This window comes from Hoplias malabaricus, chromosome 14, assembly GCF_029633855.1.
Source record: "Hoplias malabaricus isolate fHopMal1 chromosome 14, fHopMal1.hap1, whole genome shotgun sequence".
Taxonomy (NCBI): domain Eukaryota; kingdom Metazoa; phylum Chordata; class Actinopteri; order Characiformes; family Erythrinidae; genus Hoplias; species Hoplias malabaricus.
Window position 1 is genome coordinate 2,846,755 of NC_089813.1, and position 18,394 is coordinate 2,865,148.

Genomic DNA, 18,394 nt, shown 5'->3' on the forward strand with positions numbered 1-18,394 from the left:
AAACACAAATGTTGAGATCAACAAAAAAAGACCTTTGTGGTTTCTGTGTTTTTATAACCACCAGGATAAGAAATGTAAAAAGGCCAAAGAGAAGAATAGAATGTACTAATAGGTCAAGGGCCTCTGGAGCAGTGTTTTCCTGAAGCACAGAGACAATCACTTGCTATTCATTGTTTAATTTAAATCAATCAAATTTAAGAAATAATTGTAAAGAAGTCTGAAGAACGATTTTAACTGCAGTGAACTCAATGAAAGACCAATTAAAGAAAAATATATATTGGTAAATGCCTAAAAATGATGCATTTAGAACTTATATGAGCCATAATTTAAAATTAAATTTAGATTTTTAGATAAAGGGCCACATAATGTGTTACTTAAAAAAAAACAGTTTTATTATATTGTTATTTCATGTGTCTATCATTAAAGGGTTAAAACCTAGATTTGAATCGTATGGTGGTGAGACTTGTTGTAACTTGAGTGAACTTTACACGACCATAATACTCTATTCCCTGTAGATGCTGGATATCCTTGATGTAAGTCAACTACTTCACATTGCAGTTTAAAGATCCACATGCATTTCACTCAGGTTAATGTGGCTTCCATCACTTCTGAGGTAAATTTTTCACTGGATGAATGGTCCATTTGTAACTTTGAAGTAATGCAAATAAAATAGAAATAAAAACAGAATCTTTGGGATAATGGTACATATGGCATTTAATCTCACTGAGTGTAAATTAAACTGGATAATTCCTTATTCTTGTGCCTTCTTCAGTACCGTAAGTCAGAAAGTACAATACTTGGGATAATATTGCTAGCATTAACCCAACAAGATAAAATTAAAATAAATAACATGTTCCTCAGCAATATACAGAGTGGTGACTTAAACCTGTGGCCAAAACGAAAAAACAGTAGAAAGGTGAAAGAACAACAACGTACAAAATACAAACGCATAAGACAAAATAATAATAAAAGTCTATGGACTTTGTCACTAAAATCACTTTTTTACCAGGGGAGTAAATCCAGGTAATTTTTACTGAGTTTCTCTGAAAGTAGTAATGTAGTATTTCAAAATAGAAAATGAGGATGTTAATTTTGAACAATGTCTCACAATAAAAAGACATACGGGTCAAAATTAACATCAGATAAAACATTTATACTTTATGAATGTTGATTTAATTCATGAACAATTATGAATGTCTTTCATAGACACCCTTCATATAAAGTGTTACCAATGAGTTCACTTTTAAGAAACGTGCTGTCCATGTTTTCTACAGTCAACGAGACAGAGTATGTGATGAGCGCCTCAACATCCATATTATTCTCAACCAGAACCAGGTTGTCCAATGCCTCACATTATCGCGTTATCATAGCAGTGGAAGTCATCATTGCCTTGGTGGAACAAATTGTTAAACAATTTAGAAAAATTACTGTATGAAGGGTCACAAATGGCAACTGATATCTGTCTTTTTCCAAACTCTCAATAGTTAGAAAAAAGCTGTGATCTGCTACACACCTGACTCTGCTACGCACCTGACTGCTGTCTACTGAGAGTGACATTTTGAAGAATATAGATTTTAAGTACATTACTAGATTCCATTTTTGATTTTCCTTGCCCTTCTGCAGGCCTGTTTCTGTGTTGTTAAATAATGAGACAGAGTACATATGTATGCTTTTACTGATTATTTTTCTAAATCTGCATTTAAGGTTTTTTAATCTAATCTTGTAATAATCTAATTCTGATTTTGTTATGGCTTTGTTTCTGTCTGTATTATCGTTTGGGTGGGTTCAGAAGGAACCCAGTTATGTTGTACTGCGCTGTGTGCTGATTTTATGAAAAGTATGAATACATGAGAGCCCATGACCAGACAGGTGTAATCTCCTCTCTATAACTCAGTTTCACACTGTGGCATCCTGGAGCCATTATCACAGAAACCCACAGATAAGACTGGGGTCAGGGCCTGAATTACAGGGGGGAAATATAACGTTAGAGCAATAACACAGCAATAACTTTAGACTCCTAAATCAGGAAACCTCAAATGCTTTAATCAGTGCCTAGTAACAGGTGATGAAGTGATGTATCGGACTGTGATTGGTTGGTGAACTGAGCTGTGTGTATGAACTCTCTCTCTCTCTCTCTCTGAAACTCTCTCGGTTGTTGGACACAGATCGAGGTGAAAATGTTCCTGAGTCTGCAGCTGCTGCTCCTCCTGACTCTGACCGTCAGAACAGGTGTGTTTATATTTATAGCTATTTTAAAAATCATATATGTATGTATGTGTATGTGTATACTATATATTATTTAACTATGGGATGTCTGAACAACAGCAAGAAATAAAGGCTTTACGTCATAATTTAATGCCATTTACACCAGCTCAGCACAACAGATGCATATTTCACATTGGCCTCCTGTAATAAAGTAAAGTGATATGCAAATACAACAGAACAAAAAGTGAAATTGATTTTAAAATAAAAAGTGTATATTGCCCTTGAGAAATGCAGTGAACTCTGATCACTGATTTTTTACCCATAAGAGGCCAGACTCGGATCACCATAAAGTCAGATTATGGGAAATACACAACAGACCAAAGAAACAACACGCAGCATGTTTATTTTTTTTATTATTATTATTAATTCATAATTATAATTAATAATATTTTTTTTCACATTTCTTGCCATAATCTGTTATTATTTTTAGGTTCAAGTTTTTTATTTTTTTTGTCATATGTTTTTATTTAATATCCTAAAAAACATGTATATCCTATTTTTTATTTATTATCCTAAAAATGGAAAAATTGAGTTTTTGTCAATTAGACAATGTTAGTAAATGTTGAAAGCTTTGTGAATAAATAAAACCTAGGAACCTAGGGACTTATCTACACCCATGTGCTCTTTAAAGCAGCTCACAACACAGAACAACATGGCAAGAACATGTCAAACAATATATATATTAATTAACTGTTTTAGAGTTTTTAACAGTAATTAACAAGTGTTCAGAAGATAAGAAGTGGCACACTCTATAGTTGAAAATCTTATTTATATGAATTTTCTGTCATTGTGTTTATTAATACTGTTATTTAAATAATTTATTTATTTCTTTGCCAGATGGATACTATCTTTACATGCTGGTTGAGTGCTTCACTAGTTCGCCAGATCTGACTGATATGGAATACATCTACAGCATTTTTTTAAATAAGAAACTAGCAGCACAGTTCAACAGCACTGTGGGGATGTTTGTAGGCTACACTAAGCTTGGAATACAGATTGCAGAGTCCTGGAACAACGGCACAGGGTTACAGATAATAAGAGCACAGCTGGAAATACTCTGCAGACCTACTCTAAATATAGCCTTCTCTTCTTTTCTGGATAAAACAGGTAAAAGTGGCACATACAGATTACACTTTATATATGTATAAACAATTAACCCTGTTTTTCCACTGAAAGCTCAACGTTGTCTAAATGCATTGCCACCGTTTGTGAATTAAATCTTTTCATAGTTTCTTTGTTTGTAAAGACCCATGTGTTTTGTAAAAACCTACCAGTGTAACATGGCGGCGTCATTTCTGGTGTGGAGGTCACAGGCGCGTCTGCCACAGGTGCTGATGCTCTAAAGCAAAAGAATGTCTGTCTAACGCAGTCAGCTATTAAACCACACTGAAAATGTTTTGAGCAGTAAAATTATTAATATGATATTTTATGGCTTAAATATATTTAAATAAACACACAGATAAAGAAATGAGAAGTATAGATTTATAAATGATCTGAATGGAGTTCCCGGATTCAGAAATTACCTTATTAATGACCTTATTAAGAGAGTAAAATAACAAACGTGTGGTATAGAAATTGTTTTTGGTAGCAAGCTAGGTTAGCATCAAGCTAAACTGGTTCGCTCAGTGCTAGATATGATTTGGAATTGAACTCAATGTTTATAAAAACTATTTTTGCTCATAGCATGCACGCTAGTAACAAATAATCCCTTCTATGCCTCAGCTTTTCTATAACTCTTAAAGGCTTAAAACGTTTGTTGTTATAGTAGCATTAGCTAGTTATCCACCAAGCTTTCCCCTACATGCCAGCAAGAGCAGAATATATCCTGTTATAAAGGAAAAGTTAATGTGAATCTGTAAGGAGTATGTTGGGAGTCTTTTAAAAAGAAATATTAATCTTAAATTGATAGCTTCACAATACAAAGACCACAACAATTAATTAATTAATTAAAAAGAGATCTCCTTAATGAGATCAGATGGAAAGACAAAGGACATTTGGTACCGCAAGAGAAAAGGAACTAAAAAAGAACCAATTTCCAGGGACCAGGACCAAATTTACCTGATGACAAAGCAAAAAAGTACAGCCAACTCGAGTAGATTCTATGCAGTGGAAAAGCGCCATAAGTGATAGACCTTAGAATGTTTTCAGTTGAATTTACTTGATTTCAGGTGATTTTACAGGCGCTAATACAATCTTTGCTTTCTGCAGTGAAACCAAAGATCCGTCTAAGATCTGAACCGGAGCCCAGTAATGGACACACGGCCATGTTGACGTGCAGCGCGTATGATTTCTTTCCTCCAGCCATCGATGTGTACTGGCTGAGAGACGGGAAAAGGGAAACCACTCGTGTGACTGCCACTGATGAGATGGCTGATGGAGACTGGTACTACCAGATCCACTCTCACCTGGAGTACACCCCCAGATCTGGAGAGAGAATCTCCTGTGTGGTGGAGCACACCAGCTTCTCAGGACCTATGATCTACGACTGGGGTGAGGATAAAAAATTAAGAGACTCCTTCATGACGAATTGAGAGAATTATATTCATAGACTGTAATGGTAGAGTATGACTGTGTCCAAAATGACTCCCAATGTACATTTTAGGGCACCACTGAATGCTTCGTTTCTCTGAATCTCCAAATCGTACAGTTTAATTCGAGCATGATTTTAAGGGCACTACAATCTCCCACAAGGCACTCGTATTTTATAGTGAACATCACAGTTAACTACATGAGCTGAATGTGGACCAGGATGCACTGTGAGTTTCTTTGTTACTAAGCAATGGACAGTAAAATGTATGAATACATTTAATATTTCTAGTGCTATGTAGTCAGCTAAATAGTGCCTCACTAAATAGCCAGTACTAAAGAGGGACTATGGAACCATTTCACTCACATCTTATGTTTTGGTTAAACTCAAAAGTAGTTTAATAATACCTTGTGATTGGTGTATGTATGTAATGGTATGTATTCTCTAGAGATTTTCTAATTCATGTTGCTATGTCGAGCAGTGTGTCACAGTCACACAGCTCCAGGGTCCTGGAGGTTGTGGGTTTGAGACCCACTCCAGGTGACTGTCTGTGAGGAGTGTGGTGTGTTCTCCCTGTGTCTGCGTGGGTTTCCTCTGGGTGACTTGTCTGTGAGGAGTGTGGTGTGTTCTCTCTGTGTCTGCGTGGGTTTCCTCTGGGTGACTGTCAGTGAGGAGCGTGGTGTGTTCTCTCTGTGTCTGCGTGGGTTTCTTCCGGGTAACTGTCAGTGAGGAGTGTGGTGTGTTCTCCCTGTGTCTGCGTGGGTTTCTTCCGGGTGACTGTCAGTGAGGAGTGTGGTGTGTTCTCCCTGTGTCTGCGTGGGTTTCTTCCGGGTAACTGTCAGTGAGGAGTGTGGTGTGTTCTCCCTGTGTCTGCGTGGGTTTCTTCCGGGTGACTGTCTGTGAGGCATGTGGTGCGTTCTCTCAGTGTCTGCGTGGGTTTCATCCGGGTGACTGTCTGTGAAGAGTGTGGTGTGTTCTCCCTGTGTTTGTGTGGGTTTCCTCCGGGTGCTCCGGTTTCCTCCCACGCTCCAAAAACACACATTGGTGTGTGAGTGAACGTGTGAGTGTGTGTTGCCCTGTGAATGACTGGCGCCCCCTCCAGGGTGTGTTCCTGCCTTGCGCCCAGTGGTTCCGTGTAGGCTCCGGACCCACCGCCGCCCTGAACTGGATAAGGGTCACAGATGATTCATGAATAAATTAAAAAAACATAAACAAACATACTGTTGTTACATAACATTAATGAAAATGTCCATGTCCCACAGACCCTCTCCCTGAGTCTGAAAGGAACAAGTTTGTGATCGGAGCGTCGGGGCTGGTGCTGGGGATCATCCTCTCAGCTGCTGGATTCATCTACTACAAGAAGAAATCTTTAGGTCAGTGGAGATCACAGAGTTTAGCTGTTAATCTGTAGGTTTAATGTATTTAATTAGTTTACTAAATTATGATTATTATTGTATGTTTACAGGGCGGATGCTGGTGCCAGGTGAAGAGCAGGTAAGCTGCACCTTGGCTGGCTTACTTTTTTGTTTGTAACTACTGAATATGTTTAATTATAACATTTTATTTTGTATTCTGTTTTTACAGAGGACTCACAATTAACCTGTGGTGTGGAAGCAGTTAAGTGTATTGTAATCAAAAAGAAAAGAAAATAATATAATCAAACAAACAAAAAATAAAATTAATGCAATAGAAAATATCTGTCATAAAATATGTAACATGTAACATGTACGTTGTCTAAATACGCCAAGGCTTTGCATGTCACCCTAAATAAATAACTATTGAGTATTTCTCTGTGAAAATTCCTTCTTAAAATTGTAAAATAAAGAAACAGTACGACTGAACAAGGCTATGTTGTAAATGAATTTTTGCTCAGCAAACAAGATAGGGGCACTGCAGACTTGCTCTGTACCAGTGTCACTGTGGCTGAATCCTCATCAGAGCCAGCGATAAACAGAGTCAGGACAGAGTCATGGTTTATCCACTGTTTACTGCGGCAGTCAGATCACAGTGAGATAAGATACACGTGTGGAAATTACTCTGAGTTCTGAGTTATTTGCTGAGCTCCAGAACAGAGAGAACTAAGAGAACAGTGGAGAAAAAATAGCCATCGTGGCTCACGTCACACTGACCACAGCCACAGAAAACACACAAATATATTTTCCTGTTTTTATTTCCTTTTATTTATTTAAAGAACAGTTTGTAAAAGACTCGCACAATTCCACTGAACCATAACACTTCATTTGAATTCTGTGCTTTTTCTGGAGCACTGAAGAACCTGTTATTCTTTTGGTTCCAGCTGGGAACTATGTGTAGATGTGTGCACAATTAGGCGTACATGCCTAGACTCTACTTAAAAGAACCAGTTTCATGCTCTTCTTCATGCATTTAAAGATTTTTTACTGTGGTACTGTAGATTTACCTCGATGCACTGACAAAATAATGTTATTAATTTTAAACCTGACAGTGCAGTATTTATATTTTGCATTGACACCCTGATTGACTTACAATTACAGCACATTTCCTGCCCTTTATTGCCTCATTTAATCACAGCTCTGCAGATAGAACCTCACATCTATGGACACTTTTGAGTCTCCAATCCACCTACCAATGTGTGTTTTTGGAATGTGGGAGGAAACCAGAGCACCCGGAGGAAACCCACGCAGACACAGGGATAACACACCAAACTCCTCACAGACAGTCACCCGGAGGAAACCCTCGCAGACACAGAGAGAACACACCACACTCCTCACAGACAGTCACCCGGAGGAAACCCACGCAGACACAGGGAGAACACACCACACTTCTCACAGACAGTCACCCGGAGGAAACCCACGCAGACACAGAGAGAACACACCACACTCCTCACAGACAGTCACCCGGAGGAAACCCACGCAGACACAGGGAGAACACACCACACTCCTCACAGACAGTCACCCAGAGGAAACCCACACAGACACAGGGAGAACACACCACACTCCACACAGACAGTCACCCGGAGGAAACCCACACAGACACAGGGAGAACACACCACACTCCTCACAGACAGTCACCTGGAGGAAACCCACACAGACACAGGGAGAACACACCACACTCCTCACAGACAGTCAGCCGGAGGAAACCCACACAGACACAGGGAGAACACACCACACTCCTCACAGACAGTCACCCGGAGGAAACCCACACAGACACAGGGAGAACACACCACACTCCACACAGACAGTCACCCGGAGCCGCTTCCCAGGCTTTTTTTAGTCAAGTTTAATTAATTTGGGATTGTGGAATAATTTGCCTCAAAGTAATTAAAAATCAAGAAATGAAATAGCATGCCACAGTCATTTAAAATGATAGTCAATGAATATGTTTGCATTAAGTCAATGATGTGCATGGAGTCAATGAACAGGGTTAACTTTATTGTCTTCTTGAAGAAATATATCTTGGACTCCCAGTCATAAACTTTGGATCAAATCAAATTTTATTAATATAAATTTTCAAAAAAAAAAAAAAAAATCATCATAAAACAGCTTTAAATCCAAACATTTAAAAGTGAGGGTTACGCTGTTTTACATTAGAACTGATATGTAGTCATTTTTGAATTGTGATATTCTTCTTGTTCATATTGATTGATACTGATCTCAGTGACACTTCACAAAATAAATGAAAGCTTAGGAGCTTGTTTACATTGCTACTGTTCATCTGTAGCTGGTTTTATAGTGTGATACTCAGTACCTGATCAAGTCAAGTGTCACGCCTTCGTCTTGTCGAGTCTGTTGTCCCCGCCATGTGCTTTATTTGCACATGGCTATGTTTGTTTATGTTCGAGTCTCTGCCTTTGTTCCGCCTCCTCGTCCGTGTCATGTGTTAACCCGTCCTCGTTATCTGTCCAGGTGTGTCTCGTTTGTGTGAGTATTTAAGCCCTCTTGTCTCACGTCCTGTTTGTCGTTCATTTCTCTTTTCACGTCACTTCTCGCTGTACTGTTAGTTTCATAGTCAAGTCGTGTTACTACTATGTTCCGTGTCCTGTCGTGGTGTCTCTTTCCCTCTCCTAGTCTAGTCGTTACGTTTCCCAGTCATGTCGTGTTGTTTCCTTCCTTCCCTGTCTCAAGTTGTTTATAATCCCCGTCTTTTTGTTTTCGTTATAGCTTGTCTTTGTTTTGTTATCTTTTGTTAAAAAATAAACTCTCCGTGATTTAGCAAGTGCGTCCGCCTCTGTCAGTCCGCCCCGTGAACCGTGACAGAATGAACGACCCCAAGGACGCAGCTAGCTCGGACCACTTCGTCAGGAGGGGTGCTCTTCGCCGGACTCCTTTTCGAACAAGCCCCAGAGATCCGGTGGAGGAGGCGTTAAGAGCAGCCTCAGACTGGAATCAATTGCATCAGCTCTGGCCCGGCGCGGTTCCTTTCCCTCCTACAGAGAACTCGATTCGAGACTCAACGGATTATTCCAGCGAGAAGCTAAAAGAAGTCCAGGCGAATATAATCCAGTCTCTAATCGAGTCAAGGACTTCAAAAGAGTCGACTCCTGAATCGAGTGATTGCGCCAGCGCGAGTCGAAGGAATCGCCGAAAGAAACGTGCTGGAGTCACCCCCTCGATGTTGGATTACCCCCTCAGATCCGGGGAAATTTTTGGGGGGGGGTTAAGGGTAGGGGCTGTTAGACTCCAGCCTCAGGACGAGAAAGAGGAGGCTAACAGGGACACATCTCTGGGGGATCCATGGTCAATGACATCCCTCATGAGTGTGCCCGTCAAACCCCCTAAACCCTCTACAGCTCCAGCGCGAGCCCGGCGAGCAGCACAAACCCCTGTCCTCGTAAAAGCGGCGTCTCCAGCCGCTTCTGTCTTCGTGAGCGCGGCGCCTCCGGCCGCGCCTGTCTTCGTGAACGCGGCGCCTCCTGCCGCGCCTGTCTTCGTGAACGCGGCGCCTCCTGCCGCGCCGGTCTCCGTAAGCGCGGCGCCTCCAGCCGCTACAGACTCCGTAAACGCGGCGCCTCCTGCCGCGCCTGTCTTCATTAACGCGGCGCCTCCAGCCGCGCCTGTCCTCGAGAGCGCGGCACCTTCAGCCGCGCCTGTCTTCGTGAGCGCGGCGCCTCCAGCCGCGCCTGTCTTCGAGAGCGCGGCGCCTACGGCCGCGCCTGTCTTCGTGAGCGCGGCGCCTACGGCCGCGCCTGTCTTCATGAGCGCGGCGCCTTCGGCCGCGCCTGTCTTTGTGAACGCGGCGCCTACAGCCGCGCCTGTCTTCATGAGAGCGACGCCCGCCTCTCAAGTCTCCGTGGACGACGGCACAGATTCCTCTGCCTCCGTGGACGTCGTCGCACGTTCCCCAGTCTTCGTGGACGACGTCGCAGATTCCTCTGCCTCCGTGGACGTCGTCACACTGTCTCCTGCCTCCTTGGACGTCGTCGCAGGTTCCCCAGCCTCCGTGGAAGACGGCGCAGGTTCCCCTGCCTCCGTGGACGTCACGGCAGGGCCTCCTGTCCCCGTGAGGGCGGCACCCGCCGCTCCAGTCCCCGTGATGGCGGCACCCGCCGCTCCAGTCTCCGCGATGGCGGCACCCGCCGCTCCTGTCCCCCTGATGGAGGCACCCGCCGCTCCTGTCCCCCGATGGAGGCACCCGCCGCTCCTGTCCCCCTGATGGAGGCACCCGCCGCTCCTGTCCCCCTGATGGAGGCACCCGCCGCTCCTGTCCCCCTGATGGAGGCACCCGCCGCTCCTGTCCCCCTGATGGAGGCACCCGCCGCTCCTGTCCCCCTGATGGAGGCACCCGCCGCTCCTGTCCCCCTGATGGTGGCACCCGCCGCTCCTGTCCCCCTGATGGCGGCACCCGCTCCTGTCCCCGTGTCTGTGGCTAAGGCCGCTCCTGTCCCCGTGTCTGTGGCTAAGGCCGCTCCTGTCCCCGTGTCTGTGGCTAAGGCCGCTCCTGTCTCCGTGTCTGTGGCTAAGGCCGCTCCTGTCTCCGTGTCTGTGGCTAAGGCCGCTCCTGTCTCCGTGTCTGTGGCTAAGGCCGCTCCTGTCTCCGTGACTGTGGCTAAGGCCGCTCCTGTCTCCGTGACTGTGGCTAAGGCCGCTCCTGTCTCCGTGACTGTGGCCTCGACCGTTCCGGCCCCCGTGACTGTGGCCTCGACCGTTCCGGCCCCCGTGACTGTGGCCTCGACCGTTCCGGCCCCCGTGACTGTGGCCTCGACCGTTCCGGCCCCCGTGACTGTGGCCTCGACCGTTCCGGCCCCCGTGACTGTGGCCTCGACCGTTCCGGCCCCCGTGACTGTGGCCTCGACCGTTCCGGCCCCCGTGACTGTGGCCTCGACCGTTCCGGCCCCCGTGACTGTGGCCTCGACCGTTCCGGCCCCCGTGACTGTGGCCTCGGCCGTTCCGGCCCCCGTGACTGTGGCCTCGGCCGTTCCGGCCCCCGTGACTGTGGCCTCGGCCGTTCCTGCCCCCGTGACTGTGGCCCCGGCCGCTCCAGGTCATGTCCGTAGGTCGGCCCGAAGAACTTCAGGGCCGATCCCTAGAGTTGTGCCCAGGCTGGCTTCTCAGACTGCCCCACAGACATTAGCCAGTCCTGGGCACCCCCCTGTTATTTTGGTTCCCTTGTCTGTCCCTGTCCTGGTTCCTGTCTCTGTCCTTGTCCCTGTGCCCGTGTCTGCCTTTGTGTCTATCCCGGTCCCTGTCACTGTGTTTGTGTCAGTCCCTGTAAATGTTCTTGTACCTGTTCCCTTGCCAAGTTCAGTCCAGTCCCCTGTCATCCCTGTCCAGTCTCAAGCCCCGTCTCCGTTTCAACCCTCTGTCTTGTCTCCTGTCCAGTCCCCTGTTAGTCCTGTCCAGTCCCCGTTTCAACCCTCTGTCTTGTCTCACGTCCAGTCTCCGTGTCTGTCCAACGTCCAGTCACCCGTCTTGTCTCCAGTCCAGTCTCGGTCTCAAACCCCTGTCCCGTCTCCTGTCCAGTCCCCGTTCCAACCCTATGTCCCGTCTCCTGTCCAGTCCTTGTTTCAACCCCCTGTCCAGTCTGTCTTCGAGAGCGCGGCGCCTACGGCCGCGCCTGTCTTCGTGAGCGCGGCGCCTACGGCCGCGCCTGTCTTCATGAGCGCGGCGCCTTCGGCCGCGCCTGTCTTTGTGAACGCGGCGCCTACAGCCGCGCCTGTCTTCATGAGAGCGACGCCCGCCTCTCAAGTCTCCGTGGACGACGGCACAGATTCCTCTGCCTCCGTGGACGTCGTCGCACGTTCCCCAGTCTTCGTGGACGACGTCGCAGATTCCTCTGCCTCCGTGGACGTCGTCACACTGTCTCCTGCCTCCTTGGACGTCGTCGCAGGTTCCCCAGCCTCCGTGGAAGACGGCGCAGGTTCCCCTGCCTCCGTGGACGTCACGGCAGGGCCTCCTGTCCCCGTGAGGGCGGCACCCGCCGCTCCAGTCCCCGTGATGGCGGCACCCGCCGCTCCAGTCTCCGCGATGGCGGCACCCGCCGCTCCTGTCCCCCTGATGGAGGCACCCGCCGCTCCTGTCCCCCTGATGGAGGCACCCGCCGCTCCTGTCCCCCTGATGGAGGCACCCGCCGCTCCTGTCCCCCTGATGGAGGCACCCGCCGCTCCTGTCCCCCTGATGGAGGCACCCGCCGCTCCTGTCCCCCTGATGGAGGCACCCGCCGCTCCTGTCCCCCTGATGGTGGCACCCGCCGCTCCTGTCCCCCTGATGGCGGCACCCGCTCCTGTCCCCGTGTCTGTGGCTAAGGCCGCTCCTGTCCCCGTGTCTGTGGCTAAGGCCGCTCCTGTCCCCGTGTCTGTGGCTAAGGCCGCTCCTGTCTCCGTGTCTGTGGCTAAGGCCGCTCCTGTCTCCGTGTCTGTGGCTAAGGCCGCTCCTGTCTCCGTGTCTGTGGCTAAGGCCGCTCCTGTCTCCGTGACTGTGGCTAAGGCCGCTCCTGTCTCCGTGACTGTGGCTAAGGCCGCTCCTGTCTCCGTGACTGTGGCCTCGACCGTTCCGGCCCCCGTGACTGTGGCCTCGACCGTTCCGGCCCCCGTGACTGTGGCCTCGACCGTTCCGGCCCCCGTGACTGTGGCCTCGACCGTTCCGGCCCCCGTGACTGTGGCCTCGACCGTTCCGGCCCCCGTGACTGTGGCCTCGACCGTTCCGGCCCCCGTGACTGTGGCCTCGACCGTTCCGGCCCCCGTGACTGTGGCCTCGACCGTTCCGGCCCCCGTGACTGTGGCCTCGGCCGTTCCGGCCCCCGTGACTGTGGCCTCGGCCGTTCCTGCCCCCGTGACTGTGGCCCCGGCCGCTCCAGGTCATGTCCGTAGGTCGGCCCGAAGAACTTCAGGGCCGATCCCTAGAGTTGTGCCCAGGCTGGCTTCTCAGACTGCCCCACAGACATTAGCCAGTCCTGGGCACCCCCCTGTTATTTTGGTTCCCTTGTCTGTCCCTGTCCTGGTTCCTGTCTCTGTCCTTGTCCCTGTGCCCGTGTCTGCCTTTGTGTCTATCCCGGTCCCTGTCACTGTGTTTGTGTCAGTCCCTGTAAATGTTCTTGTACCTGTTCCCTTGCCAAGTTCAGTCCAGTCCCCTGTCATCCCTGTCCAGTCTCAAGCCCCGTCTCCGTTTCAACCCTCTGTCTTGTCTCCTGTCCAGTCCCCTGTTAGTCCTGTCCAGTCCCCGTTTCAACCCTCTGTCTTGTCTCACGTCCAGTCTCCGTGTCTGTCCAACGTCCAGTCACCCGTCTTGTCTCCAGTCCAGTCTCGGTCTCAAACCCCTGTCCCGTCTCCTGTCCAGTCCCCGTTCCAACCCTATGTCCCGTCTCCTGTCCAGTCCTTGTTTCAACCCCCTGTCCAGTCTCAAGTCTCGTCTCCTCTCCAGTCACCGTTTCAACCCTCGGTCCTGTCTCCATTCCAGTCCCCTGTCCTGTCACCTGCCCATGTCCAGTCCACTGTCCCCAAACATGTCGAGTCTCCGTATCCGTCCCACGTTCAGTCCCCTGTCTTGTCTCCAGTCCAGTCTCCCGTCAATTCCCATGTGTCCACTCCTGTCCTGTCCAGTCCGTTCTCGTCTCTTGTGGCTCCCCTTTGTCAGTCTCCTGTCATGTCCCATGTCCCGTCTCGTATATTCGGTCCTGTCGTGTCCCCAGCTCCTGTGTCGGTTCCCGTCCTGTCCTGAGTCCTGTCTCCTGTTGGTTTGTTGTCCTGTCTTGTTTTTCGTGCCCTCTCCTGCGCCAGCTCCTGGGGGGTTTAGGAGTACGCGCCCGGGAGTTGCGCGTTCTTGGGGGGGGCATCTGTCACACCTTCGTCTTGTCGAGTCTGTTGTCCCCGCCATGTGCTTTATTTGCACATGGCTATGTTTGTTTATGTTCGAGTCTCCGCCTTTGTTCCGCCTCCTCGTCCGTGTCATGTGTTAACCCGTCCTCGTTATCTGTCCAGGTGTGTCTCGTTTGTGTGAGTATTTAAGCCCTCTTGTCTCACGTCCTGTTTGTCGTTCATTTCTCTTTTCACGTCACTTCTCGCTGTACTGTTAGTTTCATAGTCAAGTCGTGTTACTACTATGTTCCGTGTCCTGTCGTGGTGTCTCTTTCCCTCTCCTAGTCTAGTCGTTACGTTTCCCAGTCATGTCGTGTTGTTTCCTTCCTTCCCTGTCTCAAGTTGTTTATAATCCCCGTCTTTTTGTTTTCGTTATAGCTTGTCTTTGTTTTGTTATCTTTTGTTAAAAAATAAACTCTCCGTGATTTAGCAAGTGCGTCCGCCTCTGTCAGTCCACCCCGTGAACCGTGACATCAAGAGAGTTTTATTGTCAATTCTGCATATGTACAGGACATACAAAGGATTGAAATAACGTTACTCTCCTCTCCAAGATGCAGTAACATTTAACAAAAAATAGACTAAATTAAATTAAGCTAAGTATATTAATATATGAGAGTGAACAAACAGAAGACAAGTGCAGGACATACGATACCAGCAGCTCACTGATAGACATACATGAGACAATGGGACACTGACTGAAGACAATAACCTGATTTGGAGGTAGGATAATGGATGTACAAGGCAGTGTAAACAATAGTGCAAGATAATCGTAATAGAAGGAGGTTAGATACTGGATGTACAAGGCAGAGTAAACAGTAGTGCAAAATAATCATAATAGGAGGAGGTAGGATAGTGGATGTACAGGGCAGAGTAGACAATAGTGCAAGATAGTTGGATAACAACTAAATGAAGTGCATACCGGTTCTATTGAAAAAGTCACAGTTAGGTCTGATGAGGAGCTTAGGTGACAGTACCAATATAAGCAGACCCGGTGTCAACAGTATACAGGGATATGAAGCCTGGAGGCTGGTTAAAGTGGTTGAGTGTCTGCCTGTTTTTCAAACTCACAGTTGGGTATTGGTGGTAATTGATGAGGTTGCTGAGTAGTGTGTGCTGGGGGCAGAAGTGGGAGGGGGGGCAGAGCAGAGAGAGAGTTCAGCATTCTCACAGCCTGATGGATGGAGCTATCCCTCAGTCTGCTGATCCAAACCCTGAGACTACGCAGTCTCTGCCCTCATGGCAGCAGGCTGAAGAAGCTGTGTAGCAGGCGGGTGGGATCACCTGCCAAGCAGAGGGCTTTTCATAGGAGGTGGGAGCTGTATAAGTCCTGAAGGCAGGGTCCAGGAGAGGTCCTCTGTGACGTGCACACCCAGGAACTTGGTGCTGCTCACCCTCTCCACAGCAGCCCCATTGATGGATAGACGGGCATGTGTGCGAGTTCTCGTGAAGTCCACAACAATCTCCTTGGTCTCCTCAGTGTTCAGAGAAAGATTGTTGTGTTTGCACCAAGAGGCCAACTGGCTCACCTTGCTCCTATTATGACTCATCATTGTTGCTGATGAGGCCTACCACAGTCGTGTCATCCGCAACCTTGATGAAGTGTTTGGAGGTGTGTGATGGAGAGCAGTCGTGGGTTAGCAGAGTGAACAGAAGGGGGGGTCAGCACACATCCTTGGGGAGCCCCCATGTTCAGAGTGATGGTGCTAGACGAGTTACTGCCAACCTGTACTGCCTGTGGTCTTCCAGTCAGGAAGTCAAGCAGCCAGTTGCACAGTGATGTGTTCAGTCCCAGTCTGTCCAGTTTCTGAATGAGCTGTTGGGGGATGATTGTGTTGAATGCAGAACTGAAATCAATAAAAAGCATTCTGACATAGGTGTTTTCTTGGCCAGATGCGTAAGGGTTGAATGGAGAGCTGTGGAGACAGCATCATCAGTCGAACGATTTGATCGATATGCAAACTGGTAGGGGTCCAAGGAGGGGGTGAGGGAAGACCTGATGTGTTGCATGACTAGTCGCTCGAAGCACTTCATGAGGACGAAGATAAGTGCAACCGGCGGTAGTTGTTGAAACAGGAGGGTGATGACTTATTTGGGACAGGGATTATAGTGGTGGCTTTGAAGCATACAGGGACCACAGCCTGACTCAGTGAGGTGTTGAAGATGTCAGAATATACCTCTGCAAGTTCGCCAGCGCAATCCTTCAGCACACGAGCAGGTATGTTGTCAGGTTCAGGAGCATTCCAAGCATTGATCCTGCTGAACACTCCTCACCTTGTCTGAGGACCAGGAGCACCTGGTCTCCAGGAGGGGCGGGGGGTGGATTTTTGTGCCGGGGTGTGGTTTAGTGCCTCAAACCGAGCGAAGAACCCATTCAGGTTGTTCAGCAGAGAGGAGGTGCTGTCACAGGTCTGTGGTGGGGGTTTGTAATCTGTAATGGACTGAATTCCCTGTCACATGCTCGGAGTGTCTCTGCTGTCGCTAAAGCGTTGGGCAATCCTCTTGGAGTGCTGCCTTTTAGCCTTTCTGATGCCACGGGACAGGTTGGGACCTTGCACCTTGAGCAGGTTCTAGAGATGTTACAGTGAGTGGTCAGTGATCTGATGTGACCCTGTGGACATTTTTCAAATCGCCAAAATTGTAACCATCTTCACACCTTTCTCCAGTCTGTGTTTGCCAGTGAACATTGAGGTCTCTTTGAGCTGGTACTCAGTGCAGTTTCACTGTGATGATCCTGCTGCTGTGACCTGTGGAAATTCATTATCCCTAGGCTTTCGTGCCATTTCTGTGGGAAAAGGATCCTAGGACCTTAGCCGCAGAAACACAGGACTCTGATGTTCAGTTCTGAACACTTCACAATCTCCAGAGAATTAAAATAAACTGGAATGGTGATAATGACTCAGAAATAATCACCCCAAATCAGTACCTGACCTCACTAATATAATGCCCTCACATCCTCACAGCAATGTTCTGACATCTAATGTAAAGCTTTAACAGAAGAGTAGACACCGTTACTGCAGCAAAGTGGAACAAACTCCAGATTACAGTTTTTCTCAATTGCCAAGACACATTTCCTGAAACCATGCATTCTTTTCTCCAAACTGTAAACACAAAACCCAATTCACACACTACATTCACAAAACCTCTGACTCTTCCTGCAAAACCAAACTATTGCCTCAAAACAGTCCACGCAGTGCTCAACACCAAACAATGTTGTCAAATTAGGCCTCGAGTCAATCAGCACTCAATCAACACTGAACAGTCATTACACACAACACTGAAAAAAGGAAAACACAGTGATCAGATCATGAAGCTGTAGAAATAATCTTTATTGTCCACAAAGGAAAATGCAGTTTCAAAACAAAACTCGTTTAACAAAAATAAGTAAATTATGTACTGTGTAAGCCCCCTCCAGGGTGTATTCCCCGCCTTGCGCCCAATGATTCCAGGTAGGCTCTGGACCCACCGCGACCCTGAATTGGATAAGCGGTTACAGATAATGAATGAATGAATGAATGAATGTACTGTGTAAAAAAAATAAAAAATAATATATATATATATATATATATATATTTTACAACAGAAGTGCAAATAGTATCTACTCTACTGCAGCATCATGTCGACATGCTGGGTAAGGCCACAGGACTTCATCTACATCACAGGCCACATTCTCCCTGGCCAGGCAGCGTGGAGAATAACTCCTAGTATGCCGGATCCATGTTTGGCATGTATCCACCCCTATGCCATTACAGGCCTGCAAGAGATTTTCCCTGGTGTAGGGTTGCCGGAAGATAAATATTTAGGAAATCTTGGTAGATATTGAACCACTCTCTGATATGGACAGCACGGTGAAAACTCACATTGTTCCACACAATGACATAGACAGGATGCCCTGTCTATTCATGATCCTGCTGTTCAGGCCCTAACACAATATCTCAAGATCACTCATAAAAGCCAAGTGATGTTGAGTATTGTATGGCCTCGATGTGGGATGATGGTGGAGAACCCCATGATTACTGATGGCAGCACATAACGTAACATTGCCACCACACTGCCCAGGGACTGCAACAATGGCTCATTGGCCAATCATGTTCCTGCCTCTCCTCCTCCTTTTGGTGAGATTGAACCCAGCTTCATCCATGTAAATATATTCGTGTGAACGGGCTGAGGAATCCAGTTGAAACATTCTCTGCTGTATTTCACGCAGTGTGATTACACTTGTCTTTGAGGGATCATGTCAACACTGAGGGTCTCTTGGTGTGGGTTCAACATAGACGTCCTCCCCGTGATGTGTCAGTCTTGCGATTCTACAAAAGAACATGGCGTTACAAAATATT

The 18,394-nt window shown here is 47.5% G+C and overlaps 1 pseudogene; it reads left to right on the forward strand.

Moving 5' to 3' along the window:
• The first annotated feature begins 2,114 nt into the window (after positions 1 to 2,114).
• Positions 2,115 to 6,512, forward strand: LOC136665711 (class II histocompatibility antigen, B-L beta chain-like; annotated as a pseudogene).
• Positions 6,513 to 18,394: the final 11,882 nt, after the last annotated feature.